The sequence below is a fragment of the Haliotis rubra genome, unplaced genomic scaffold (assembly GCF_003918875.1).
Source record: "Haliotis rubra isolate DU_JTF1 unplaced genomic scaffold, ASM391887v1 Scf294, whole genome shotgun sequence".
In the NCBI taxonomy this organism is placed as follows: Eukaryota; Metazoa; Mollusca; class Gastropoda; order Lepetellida; family Haliotidae; genus Haliotis; species Haliotis rubra.
In genome coordinates, this window is record NW_025766962.1 from 221161 (window position 1) to 236318 (window position 15158).

Sequence of the window (15158 nt, forward strand, 5' to 3'; positions counted from 1 at the left end):
CAGCTGACCTTTCCAGCAAAGAGACACAACTATGCAGGTGAACTGATGCTTAATGTCACATGGGATCGTAGGGCAATCAATCCAAACGGAAACTCCGGAAAAAGGGTAAATGATAAAATAAACGTTTTGCCGAATATTATGATACGAAACAACATATTACGGCGAAAATAAGTCCTGCTATGCAGTGAAATCCCGTTAACCTGGAATGTACCTTGTGTAAAGATTCCACAACAAACCTCTGGATAGCTAAGTCACTCACGTTTATGTTCCATACATATAGCATCCGGAGTAACAAAGTGAGTGAGTGAGTGGACCAGCTGTAATAGAAGGGCAGGTAATCGAGTCTGTACAAGTACACAGAGGGATAAAAGCAGGAGCGACCGACTACCCAATTGACTCACCTCTTGCAACCAGGAAAGCTGTTAAAGGTATATTCCGTAACTACTTACACATGGAATTCTAAGATGCTTCGCTAAAAGACCAAAGGCGCCGGCTGTCAGCTGTCTGCTGCACTAAACTACTCCGAAGCGCCCCGTGTCTTGGTGTGCAGTTGTTCCCTCAGCTAACATGAAACACCATTAGAATTCAGCACCACAACTTCTCGTGCGGACGGTCTAGAGCTGTCATAGGTTACGACTCTCTAAGACAAGTAACCAGTTTTGTGAGAATCCGTCGGACGGGTACCTGCGACCTTAAAATTGTTAGTCAGACTTCTGACCGACTGAGCTACGTCCACACTGTCACACATAGAGCACATTTATCTAGTCATTCCTGAGACGTTACGGGAATGAACGAATTTGTCTGTGGTACTGTATTCTAAAGGTAGGCCGCTAACACCAATTGTGGAAACATTCCGTTTAACGTTTTTCGAAAGAAAAAATGTGTCAGCTCGAATGACAATCAAGCAGCGACACAGCAATGTTCCCTGACTAAGTCTATGTCCACAGTCCCACAATGCATCCGTGGTATGTCGGGTGACTAAAGTACTCACGGAAATAGAAACAAAATGGTTTTGGCTTTCATTTTATCAATTTAAAACCAAGTAACATTATTTTGGTAAACATTCAATAATCCCCCTTTTCCCCAAAGTTTACTCTTTGACATTATTGATGTAAATTCTCTCGAGAAAGATTAGTTTACAGGACAGAAAATACTTGGATATAACGAAGATATTTTGTTGTGTGTTTTAATTGCACATTTCCATTAAGAGATAAAAAAACATGAAAACCCCAAACCATTGTGTTTCTATTTCCGTGAGTACTTTAGTCAGCTTCATCTGGATATGCTGTTCGAAACTTACGTTGGTAGTATAAGTGCGACGTTCACTTTGCTTCATATGGTTTACGCGTACGATAATCACAGATATAACCAAAATAATAGAGAGAGCAACATATTTAACCTGAACGTAAACCATCTTCAAACGTGCGTATTTATGTAGAGGGGCAGAAATGGCATTAGAAAAGCACGTCAGATTCCTTGAACGAAGATAGTTAATTTAGGTCACCGACACTGTCGCTTTTCTGTTTGTTTTCTGCCTATATCAATCGTTGGTAAGTATTAAATTGGTCATCTTGGGTTTCGTCCTAGTGATAAATACAGTTCGCTCTACCCCCATGTATAGTTTAATAAAGTAACACGTCACAATTTAATTCTGGACTCACAAAAGTCCAGAAACTCTCCGCACTGTGGGCACTTTCTGACAAGGGATTCAACCAAATTTTAAACATGCAGTTGTTATGAATATATATGCAAAGGATGAAAAAATGAAAATTATTTTTTTAGAAAACCCAAAATTTATGGTTAGTTTCGCTCAGAATTCATGTTTTGGAGGTTGTAAATTAATGAGTGTATGTTTATAAGCATCATGACACAAATTTCAACTTATTTTGACTTAATTCGGCTAATTTAGAGCGATATTAAAAAATCTCGCCCATGGGTGAGAATAATTACTTTTACTCAAAATACATGTTTTTTTCATGTTTGGGGGGTTGTAAATGAATGAATGTATGTTTATAAACATCATGACACTAATTGCAACTAATGTTGACTTAATTCGGCTTATTTACGGCGATATTAAAAGATCTCGCCCATGGGTGAAAAACATTTTGGCCCATTGGCGAGCATATTTACTTGTACTCAAAATACATGTTTTTCCATGTTTTGGAGGTTGTAAATGAACGAGTGTGTGTTTATAAGTATCATGACAAAAAAATTAATATGTTTGGACTTATTTCGACTAATTAAGAGCCTTATTTAAACAATCTCTCCCATGGGCGAAAATCTTTACATTTGCTCAAAATACATGTTTTCTTTCATGTTTTGAAAGATGCAAATGAATGAAAGTACGTTTGTAAGTATCATGATACAATCTTTTGACTTAATCCGGCTAATTTAGAGCTCTATTACAAATATATCGGTCATGGGCGAAAATATTTAATTTTACTCAAAACTCAGTAATAAATGTCAGTCCACAATTGGCGAAACAGTTTGACCCACTGGCAATTTCACAATTAATTTGTTTTAGTTTGCGAAAAAACACTTAACAAAAGTATTTCTACTATTTATGAAAACAGAATGCGAATTGCTTCGTTTTATCCTTTTGATAAAAGTTGGTTGAAAGAAAAGAAATGAAAACATATCACTGATGAAAACGATTTGAGTGTGAGTGAGTTAATGTTTCGTCACATCGGCAATATTTGAGCCAAATTTGGACGTGAACCAATGTCAGTCAGATTTAAACCTAGCATTTGTTGTTTATATAATAGCACCGGCATACATGGTAATTTGTTCAAGGTCACGTGAATCAATCAGAGTTAGACATGCTTACATGACTGACTGACTGAGTTTGGTTGTACGCCGCTTTCAGCAATATTCCAGCAGCATCACGGCGGGGGAAACCAATTAATTAATCACAGATATTAGCTAATCCATGTTACCGTAAATAATGCAGATTTTTTAATATCGCTCTAAATTAGCCGAATTAAGTCAAAATGAGTTGAGATTTGTGTCAGAATGCTTATAAACATACACTCATTCATTTACAACCTCCAAAACATGCATTTTACGGAACTAAAATTCTCGCCATGGGCCACTGTTCATTGGCCGGCCCATGGATGTTCTGTTTCTAGACTTAGGGGATGTTGTTTCTAGACACAGGGAATGTTCTGTTTCTAGACACAGGGAATGTTTTTTCTAAACACAGGGAATGTTCTGTTTCTGGACTTAGGGGATGTTGTTTCTAGACACAGGGAATGTTGTTTCTAAACACAAGGGATGTTCTGTTTCTAGACACAGGGGATGTTCTGTTTCTAGACTTAGGGGATGTTGTTTCTAAACACAAGGGATGTTCTGTTTCTAGACTTAGGGGATGTTGTTTCTAGACACAGGGGATGTGTTGTTTCTAGACAGGGAATGCTCTGTTTTTAGACACAGGGGATGTTGTTTCTAGACACAGGGGATGTTCTGTTTCTAGACACAGGGGATGTGTTGTTTCTAGACACAGGGGATGTGTTGTTTCTAGACACAGGGAATGCTCTGTTTCTAGACACAGGGAATATTCTGTTTCTAGACACAGGGAATGTTGTTTCTAGACACAGGGGATGTTCTGTTTCTAGACACAGGGGATGTGTTGTTTCTAGACACAGGGGATGTGTTGTTTCTAGACACAGGGAATGTTGTTTCTAGACACAGGGAATGTTGTTTCTAAACACAGGGAATGTGTTGTTTCTAGACACAGGGGATGTGTTGTTTCTAGACACAGGGGATGTGTTGTTTCTAGACACAGGGAATATTCTGTTTCTATACACAGGGAATATTCTGTTTCTAAACACAGGGGATGTGTTGTTTCTAGACACAGGGAATATTCTGATATACAGGGAATATTCTGTTTCTAAACACAGGGGATGTGTTGTTTCTAGACACAGGGAATATGTGGCTTGGTACCTTTGTCTTGTCTTTTCTAAATCATTCCGCACATTGACAAACATCCTTGGTAATACGTTCTTTTCAAATCTTTTATTTGTTTGCAAGAGTAACTTTAGTGCAACACTTCATTACATTAATGTACAAGATGAAAAAAGCAATAGAATTAAACTTCCCGGATTTAGCTGATATATGATATATCGGTGTGCAGTCTTGGCACAAGCCGGTGTTCTTATATATACACTCCGTATGTCTCGAACTAACTCGAGAGTGGTTGATATATTTCCGTAAGTCCCCCAGATATTCCAGTAGAATAAGTGCCATGGCAGCATCAGGAATGTTCTCAGTGATCTTTGTCGGGAGGACCTGCTTCGTGCCAATATATTTTGGAGTTCGAAATTGAAAAGGGCATCTTAAGGTGAAAGTGCTTCCCTCACCCGGCCATACTTTCACAAGCGTGTCAGGCGGGGCAATCCAGTAAGGGAGGTCATATATTTGTTGACATTGGGGTACGTTGACGCCTGCAGCCGTAGGACACGACCCATACACATTCAAACACAACCCACACGTCTCGCTCTGTGTCAGACCCCGGGGTAACGCCTGACTACCCTGGGTTCTCTGGCCCATTCCGTCGTCTACACTTACAGGTGGGGAAGAAATTCAACAACATACTTCAAACCTTATTGTCACATATCCCTAAATGTGATTATAGCACATCAGATCGAGTGGTAGGCGTCCAGACATGGTATATGGGCGAGTGAACGGGTTATCGGGGAAGTAGGTCAGCACGCTATAAAGACACGCCCTCTACATGCTCCGTATCACTCGGGATATACCGCGGCTAGCACACTATAGTGACAATTCCTGTACATGCTCACTCGGGATACAGCGCGGCTGGCCACAACAATAACCAGGCGTGCGGAGAAGCTATTCTTAGCAGTAAAATGGCGTCCCAAGAAACGTGGCCGGAGCTCGTGGGAAAGGTAAATAACGATACATGAGTTTATTATTTGTTTACATACACCTTAAGACCCAAGTAAGACTGATAGCCGCTTGTTGTCTTTTCAAAACGCACCATGTGCAGCGGATATCAAACGGGCTCACCAGTCGCAATGCGCTAGAGTCTAAGTAAACCTTACTTCCGTGCTTTTTTGTTGAACACAAACGATGCAACGGCAATTGTATCTTGATAGACCTAGTAGTGGGATGAGGCTGTATGGACGTCGAGTAGTTGGGAGTAGGGATGAGGCTGTAGGGAGTCCCAAGCGATGATGATGGGGGTGATGCTGTAGGGAGTCATAGTGGTGAAGGTGTGGCTGATGCACGTCCTAGTAATCGGGTAGGGGTGAGTCTGTTGCGCATTCTAGTAATCGGGTAGGGGTGAGTCTGTTGCGCATTCTAGTAATCGGGTAGGGGTGAGTCTGTTGCGCGTCCTAGTAATCGGGTAGGGGTGAGTCTGTTGCGCATTCTAGTAATCGGGTAGGGGTGAGTCTGTTGCGCGTCCTAGTAATCGGGTAGGGGTGAGTCTGTAGTGTCTCTTGGTGGGAGGGGTGAGTCTGTTGTGCGCCCTAGTAATCGGGAGTATGGATGAGTCTGTTACGCGTCCTTGTAATCGGGAGTATGGGTGAGTCTGTTGCGTGCCCTAGTAATTGGGTAGGGGTGAGGCTGTTGCGCGTTCTAGTAGCCGGGTAGTACTGAGGCTGGATGGAGACATGGTTGAGGTGATGGTTGTGGAAACAGTCCTTGTGGGGATGGTAGGTAAGAACGCATTTTATGATTGACAAGCTGCTGACACGAAAAAAGTTGAAGCAGGAAATAATTCATCATTTCTGTCCAGGATACATATTAAAGTATTTACAAACAAGGAACTAAATTACAAAGTATGCCAGGGTATTGTGTTTTCTTCTGTAATGATAACGGTGACAGTGTTTAGCATAAGCAATATGTATAGTCAAAATATTCATGTAATGTTTGAAAGCTTAGGTATCTCAGTCACCCCAGTTGTCTCTCTTGAAAGAACCAGGATCCAGCGGTCTTGAGTACAAATCCAACATGCACGCTGATACAGACTTTACCAAACAGGAAAGAGCTGTGTCAAGATCACACACTGCTAAGAGTGTCCTAAAGCACATCTGACTCTCTCAATCTCGTTCCTTTTTCAGGGGGGTGAGGAGGCGAAAGAAACTATCATGGAACAAAATCCAAATCTTAAGGTTCGTGACAATTCTCTTAACTTCCTGGTAAATGGAGGAACAGAAAATATGACCTAACCATTCACCGTAATGGATATGTATGAGCGGCAAAGTCCGACTGAGTTCCAGGAATGGTAGGTTGGGAGGAACATGTTCTGTGAATGCCAGGCATTCAGCGGCAACTTGATGAGTGCTGGTATCACAACAACCGAAATTTGAACGATTACGTATGTGGCTGACGTTCATAATGATACTTTGAACTTATATGAATGAATTTAGAATAGCCGAGCGGAAGGTGGACTTGCTGGCTCGTATCGACTCTGTAATCACGTTTATCACGTGCTCTTCATTCCTCCTAGTGAGTAAGCCCTACGTGTAATTCCGTTTTAATGTTTCATGGCTGTATTAATTGCCTATAATGTAATCCAGTTTTCAGCTTCAATGAACTACCATGTACATGATTATGTTCAACAGGTTTCCATCTTGCCTGAGAATAGCATGGTAACCATGGACTTCTTACCTGATCGAGTAAGGATCTTCACGAAACCCGATGGCACAGTAGCGAGCCCGCCAATGATTGGTTGATAGTGTCACATGACCAAAGCCATAGCGATGCACCACTCACGCTGTGCCAGAGCTGTACAGTATTCCCGTGATCGACTCCATACTAATGTCCAGTGCACATAGGCAACAATAGATAAACTGTCTCTGTTAAAGTCCGTCATACACGCCATATTCTTCACACTCGGTAACCTTGAATGTTTTTGAAATCCATATGTACATGTACATATAACGTCAGTTTAAGAGAAATTGGTGTCATTTTGGACGTCAAACTTAACAAACATTTGCATAAGGATACAAATTTACATATCCCAGTTCACATTGTCAAAAGTATTTTTGTCCAAGCTTCGAGTACAAAATGGCTGTTCCAATTCAGTTTCACTGAACCTGAATTATATCATTGTCCAAGATCATTTTCATACACGACATATTTGAATAATGTAAATGGATTAACAAAATAGTAATAATCTCATTTTTGTAAAATGTACATTTGTAAACTTTGCTTCACCTTCAACATTGTCACCATTCCAAGTATATTATAAATTGTTATATTGTTAGTTGGTTGTTAAATATATTTCATACATTTTCGTCTGGTGTTGTCCTTCAAGAAATAAAGACATATCATAAACACTGTCTACTGTCTGTTCTGTTTAGTACAGATATCATAAACACTGTCTGCTGTCTGTTCTGTTTAGTTCAGATCCGCACAAATCTGCGCTTGTTCATAATATCAACCACACATTTGTCTCATCCAAACTCGATGTACAAGCTTCACTTGCTGCAATATGTTTTAAACACCACAGGCTGTACAACCCTAACCTTAGATGGGTACTATGTGTGTGCTTGTTGGGGCCTGTGGAGGAGTGTGGGCAGTTGTTTGGTGATTGCCTTACAGGCATCCTGGTGCAATCATGCCTCTTGATCCTCAGTGTCACGGGTATAACGGACCAGTTTACCCCGTCAGTATGAACCGTCCGGAGTTGAAGTGAACCAAGTCTATGTGTACACTCTGTTTCCTCGTGTGACCGGGCTGTAAACTGTTACCTGTGTGAGTCACACACTTGACAAACCTGTGTGAGTCACACACTTGACAAACTGCATGGCACCTTTATGGCTGTTCTCAAGTGAGAGCGATATTATATTGCACTGCAATAAATGTCAAAACCTCAAAATATGTTAAGGCTTGAATTAATATGAAGTACAGTTACATCCAGCACTCATGCATTGAAGTCTATATTGCATACGACTCCACGAATCGACTTTTTCCAAGTATCAATAATATTTCTACTATCCACAAACGTTTCATGATATCTTTCAAAGGATCTTGATGTCGACACGTACGCATTATTCACACCATCTCGATGACGACAAATAAACATACATATTATACCATCTCGATATCAGTGCAAACACACACATTTTATACAATGCATAAACGCACATTTCATACATCTCGATAACAACGCACACACACACACAACCATACCATCTCGAAACCAGTGCATACACACATATTTAAACGTCTCGATATCTATGTATACACACATATTTTATACAATGCATGCACACACGTTTTACACATCAACGCATACACACATAACCATACCATTTCGATATAAGTGCAGACACACATATTTCAAACATTTCGATACCAATGCAGACACATATATTTTAAACATCTCGATGCCAATGCATACACACATATTTTAAACATTTCGATATCAATGCATACACACACATTTTATACATCTCGATATCAATGCATACACATACACTTTATGCATCTCGATATCTATGTACACACATACACATTTTATACATCTCGATATCTATGCACACACACACACACACACACACACACACACACACAGAGACCGCCTCCGTGGTGTAGTGGTTAGAGCGTCCGCCCGGAGAGCGGAAGGTCGCGGGTTCGATCCCCGACCGCGTCATACCAAAAGACGTTAAAATATGGTACATGTTGGTCCCTGCCTGGCGCTCGGCATTAATGGGTACATCAAGGACTGGTCGGCTCGGAGTCAGTATAATGTGTGAGTGGGGTATTCATGCTTCACTGCGGCATGGTATCTCAGTGGGCTAGCACTATAAAACCAGCTTAAGTTTGGGCTAGTACAAGCAGCCGCACATACACATACACACGCATGCACGTCGTCATATGAGCGAAATATTCTCAAGTACGACGTTAAACCTAATTTCACCTCAACTCACACACACACACACACACACACATAACCATAACCATACCATATCGATATAAGTGCAGAAACACATATTTTAAACATCTCGATACAAGTGCATAGACACAAAAATTACAACATGTGTGGTATGTTAAACAAATAGAGAGTCCGTTACAGGCTTGAAATGTTCCCACCTGTACATGTTTAAAAGTCCTTTGATATGTATGACCAAATATGTTTACGTTTCCAAGGCAACACGTGGGAGTATGATTCATTTCTGAAGCTTAACATATGCAAGCAAACATGCTTTTGGCAATATAGGTGTCAGGGGGCGTGAGAAATTTTAATCGGCAGTTAAATGAAGAAAAATATACTTGTGTGTGTTTTTGTCACGAGTGCCGGTGTACGAAGCAAAAGTTCAAGGTGATAAGATGTCGGGGACCCCAATCGGTCTGCCTGTGTGTGTTGCTATATGAAGCGCCAGTAAAATATATAGAAATACACACTGACATTAATGCAATGCTTCCCACCACGACAGTCGTGGTCACGTCCGTGTGTAGCTTCCTGGATGTATGACTGACACTTGTCTAAAACTAATACACACTTCTATAATTACCTACGAAAGGCGAACATCGTGACACAATGCATTTCAACCACTATTATTGAACATTGAAGCAGATCTGATCACTTATTAAATATTGTACGCATAGCCGAGCAAACACAACTCACTTACTTGTCCCTCTATTATTGATGTAAAATAAGGTGAAGTTGATGGGCACCGAAGTTCTCAGTTTTTATTTTCCTTTACTGTAAATACAAGAAAGTGAAAGATTACTGTTTTATATTGAACATGCAGATTGCATGCTTGTATGTGCTGTTTCCTAATACCATGTAGACAGAACTTTACGGCACCTCACAACCAAACGCTGTCCTTCACGTTGATACGACAGGGAAAACATCTTTTCAGCAAACTCAACAGTGAGTGAGTGAGTTTAGTTTTACGCCTCACTCAGCAATATTCCAGCTATATAGCGGCGGTCTGTAAATAATCGAGTCTGGGCCAGACAATCCAGTGATCAACAGCATGAGCATCGATCTGCGCAATTGGGAACCGATGACATATGTCCAAATATCTCTAGTGAGCTATGTAGTCCTTTGACTTTGGGCTTAAAAATAACTAAATGTAGGATATTTTTTTGTGATTCGCCTTTTTGTGCTTCGAACTTTGTGTATACATGTACAGCAGAACCAAATCATATTGCAAATAGCACAAACAAATGTAATGCATCAATTTGAAAGTGTGCAAGAATGAGGGAGTTTGATTTAGCGCTGCTGTGATCAGTACTACTTCGCTGGAAGATGTGAAGGAAGCCCGAAAGTTATACATATTCACATCTTTGGTGAAAACTAGAAGAACGGATTAGGTGCCTAAAACCGAAAAAGGTTGTGGAAGTCGACCTGTTGATATCCGGGCATAGCCTTAGTTTCTATAACCCATCTCACTCTCACATTGATTCATTTACTTACTAAATATTTGCCAAGGACCCTAACCTTGCGCCATCCCTGGAAGAAAACATGGAGAGAAATATGTCCTGAGATGAAACTTCGTCTGCATGAGCGGGAAGTGTTCCCTGTGCAATAGTGATTATACCCATGCAGTGTTCCAGAAAAGTGTAGCGTATCCTCGTCCTTCGGTGTCAACCGTCAAAAGAAATGATTTTATAGGATTGTTAATTTGAAGGGCTCATACCTCCGATTCACCGAACTTGAATGTTTAATTTTCTCATTTAACTTAAGCTTTGTGCAGGATCCTACCCCGTGTTGTACCCCAAGCATGGAGAGAGTCTCCATATATGTACACCCAACATGTCAACCGTTTGACAACGTGATCCCGAGTACGACTGTTGTAGCAACTGTATGACAACGTGATCCCGAGTACGACTGATGTAGCAACCGTATGACAACGTGATCCCAAGTACGACTGTTGTACCAACCGTTTCGCAACGTGTTCTCAAGTACAACCGTTGTAACAACCATTTCACAACATGATCTCTAGTACAACCGTTGTAGCAACCGTTCCACGCGTCCTCAGGTTGAGAATGCGTGAAACGGTTGCTCCAACGGTTGTACTAGAGATCATGTTGTGAAACAGTTGTACTTCACAAGTACAACTACGTGATCTCTGGTACGATTGTGGTAGCTCCTAATCTGAAACATACACAAATTATGGACACAGTGTCGGGCTGTTGGACGTAGTGCAAGTATCAATACGTATTTCTTAAAAACTCTTGCGAGGGTTCTCAGATTGTCTGCCGTAATAATTCTTCATCCGTGGCAGACAGAGATACACGACAAGCAAGTGACGGTTACACCAAATGTATGGACATCAACTAACCATAAATACAGTCAGAATCCGGACTCGGAACCATAAAGGTTTGTTTCCGGTATGCTTAAGGGACGTAACTCGGAACACACTGTCAGGGATGTGACAAACGTGTTTCAGGAACCAACAAGCGTGGGAGTTTCACTGTACCTTTTCTCAGTCATGTCCCAGGCACAGACCCTCGTGTCTTTGCGAGGATTAAAGATTTAAAAAAAAAAATCAGATGACCCCCCGACTCGAAATGCTTCACAGTACAAAGTATTGCCATCTTAATCTTTTTTAAATCTTTAATCCTCGCAAAGGCACGAGGGTCGGTGCCTGGGACATCACTGAGACAAGGTACAGTGAAACATGTTTGTCACATCCCTGCTCCGATCTTCCACTTGTTTACATTCTGCCCTAAACGGGATTTCGCATGTGTCTAAAATAGTTTTGCTGCTTTTAACTAGACGCGCGTAATTAAATGAGCCTAAATGTTTCACTGCAAGTGCTCGTCCTCGTTTAAAGAGACTTGATGATCCTAGGCAGGACGTAATGATACTGGTTGAAACATGAGACAGCTTTAGGAAGAGCAATTCGAAGTTCGGCTAATTGACTTTGAGCAAAGATAATTATAACATGCTTTCTGACAGCTGAGTGCAAGTTCTGTCTGTGTCAACCCGACATCAGAGACAATGATGAATTCGGTCCAGGGTGCTCCGTGTTCCATAGGATTTAATTTCCCATTGGATTTTAGGGGATACTGACTCATAACTTGATACAGCCTGCCGCGTTGGTTCGTTTACAGTTGTGCAAGCCGTTTTCGTCATGTGAATATAATATGTTATTATAGGGATGTTTCAGTAGGTACGGATTCTAGTACAATTTTGGGGTTGAGTCCCGTCCGGGATCTGAGCACACAGTCCCAGAGTATGGCATCTAATCGCCAGCACACAAAGTCAGCGATCCAACCAATGTTCAGTAAAGTACAGATTTTAGTCACGTGAGCATGGGTGAAGACTGTATGGCTATTGAATGTATGGTATAGTACTTGTGTTTTAGAGCGACTTGGACCTATAAACGGTCTATTTGCGCCCAACACATCAAATGACTTCAAACAAGAACAAGTGAGTAATGCCAATGAGATGAGATTAACCAATCAGCTTCATGATCTAGTTTATATTGTAAAACCTCAAGCAATTACTATTTCACCTCTGAAAGCAGATCAGAAATATTGGAGAAACCGTAAAAAATGGTTTGAAAGTCAATACATATCTATGTCTTTATCAAATTTGTATAGTATATCAAGTTTTTCCGATGCAGTCACGGAGTCTAAAATTGCCTGCTGAATTGAATCACAAAATATGTTTGGGCCCAAAAGTGATAATAGAGAGAATTAGAGAAACTGAGCTTTCCATCTCAAGTACTGCACCTCTTAAACTTATTCTGATATGATTGTGGCCTAGGCATTCAATCAAATAATGTTTCACAGTCTCGGGAGTACTTTCGTCACAGTGTGTACATACGGGAGATACCTCTTTAATAGTGACACTGCGGTAAGCATTTAAACCACAGTGTCCAAGTCCATTGATTATGACTTCCTCACGCTTCTTACGTCAACGAATTGTCCGATTTGATTTTGTCGTGAGTACAAACAGAGTGCATCTGTATTCTGTATGTACTGAGATCATTAAATCTCAAATTTTTATTCCGTATTTTAGGCCACATAGCCCATAGTACAATTGTGTTGCAAGATATACAATCGTTGTCACATGACCAAAGTTACATTAAGAAGATCTTAAGCTAAATATTTTTATCAGATATATAGATGTTAAACGTAATATATTTACATCATGTGTGTTTAATATTTGTTGCAAAGTTAATCTAATTTTACAATATTTTTTGATGGACAAGAAGTATTCATTACGGAGTAGAAAATATCTATTACAGATAAAGAAAACATGGTATTCATTTTCTACAACATTCATATCACAGTGCAAACAAATATATTCTCTATCTGTATTCCCAGCATCCCATAACTGTTGCTAGCTTGAGGTGAAGGATTTTACCATTATGCTGTCGAAATCGCTTGGCTGGGGTCTGAATTCCGATATCGTTACTTCAAGAGTTTGCAAACCACATTTCGCAAGCTGCCCAACATGAGCTGGAATCAACACAATATCACACGTAATATAAGAAAAGGTATCCAGCTTTAGTATTTCATAAACAATGTCACTTCTTGTACCAGATTCGATTGCCATAACATCTGCCATGGAGTCATTAAATATAACTTCCTCATGATTATATTCATTGCTATGGAATTCTCTCTGCCAAGTTGCGTCACTTAGTCTCTATTGTACGGTGCAGTATAGTTGATTACATCTTGAGAGGCTTTCTTAACGTTGGTTGGTAGGGTATAATTGGTGATGGATCCCGTTACCTCTTGATAGGATCAGTGTGCATCAGTGACGTAATAAGTGTTATATGAAGTCGAGAGATTCCGCGGAGGAACCGGGTGGGCAAGAAGGAGGACAGATCTTCATATGCTTGGTATCTTAACATCATGACTTCCTCTCCATTCTTTGCAGTGTAAGCACTTTGCGCCATTTTTTCAGGTGCCAAATCGCGTCCCCGTAAAGCATCAGCTGGTGCTGATTTCTTGAGAGCTCAGAGTATGAACGTACTGTCTTGCCCAATTGAGCATCTGTTGGATGAGATGAGACACACCTTAACGTCAATATCAGCACGGGAGAATTTACTTGGCTCGCCGGTAAGAATAGCAGTCATTCCTCAAGTTGTCATCTTGGTTTGCTCTATGAACAAGAGGTGTTGGACTGTCATTCAGACAAATGGTGGCCACACAGGGTACGTGGCTTTATTACGTGCTTGAGATTGTGGCGTACCCGTTTACTTCTTGGTTAATAATTGTGTAGCGTCCCTGGTGTCACTATTACAGTCATGCAGAGATCACGAGAGTACGTCAATACAGAACTCGACAACTGTATATGGATGATATATACAATATCGGGATAGTATTCATCTATATGGATGATATATACAATATCGGGATAGTATTCATCTATATGGATGATATATACAATATCGAGATAGTATTCATCTATATGGATGATATATACAATATCGAGGTAGTATTCATCTATATGGATGATATATACAATATCGAGAGAGTTTTCATCTAAATGGATGTCATTTAAAACATTGATGCAGCATTCACCTATAATTGATGCTATATACAATATGGAGGCATTATTCATCTATATGGATGCTATATACAGTAGCGAGGCATTATTCATCTATATGGATGCCATATACAATATGGAGGCATTATTCATCTATATGGATGCTATATACAGTATCGAGGTAGTATTCATCTAAATGGATGCTATATACAATATGGAGGCAGTATTTATCTGTACAGATACTATATACAATATCGAGGCATTATTCATCTATATGGATGCTATATACAGTATCGAGGCATTATTCATCTATATGGCTGCTATATACAATATGGAGGCATTATTCATCTATATGGATGCTATATACAGTATCGAGGTAGTATTCATCTATATGGATGCTATATACAATATGGAGGCAGTATTTATCTGTATAGATACTATATACAATATCGAGGCATTATTCATCTATATGGATGCTTTATACAGTATTGTCTGCTCACGTCTGCACAACGTCATGAGGCCATTGGGATGGTCCGTGGGCGAATGTCTCAACGACAAGTGGCTGCACATTTCCACTGCCACCGGAACACCATTTCTGCACTGGTGAGACGCTACCAGAACACAAATGACGACATTGATCGGCCACGTTCTGGACGTCCACGTGTCACAACGCCAAGACAGGACAGATGGATAAGGGTGACCCATCTTCGACACAGGTTTCAGACTG

General features: G+C 40.4%; 1 long non-coding RNA gene across 1 annotated transcript; it reads left to right on the plus strand.

The window, feature by feature from the left end:
• The first annotated feature begins 4218 nt into the window (after positions 1 to 4218).
• On the plus strand, positions 4219 to 13244 carry LOC124282169. Its single transcript, XR_006900078.1, has 3 exons — positions 4219 to 4229; positions 12280 to 12286; positions 13182 to 13244. It is a non-coding gene; the product is annotated as an uncharacterized LOC124282169 (long non-coding RNA).
• The last annotated feature ends 1914 nt before the right edge of the window (positions 13245 to 15158 follow it).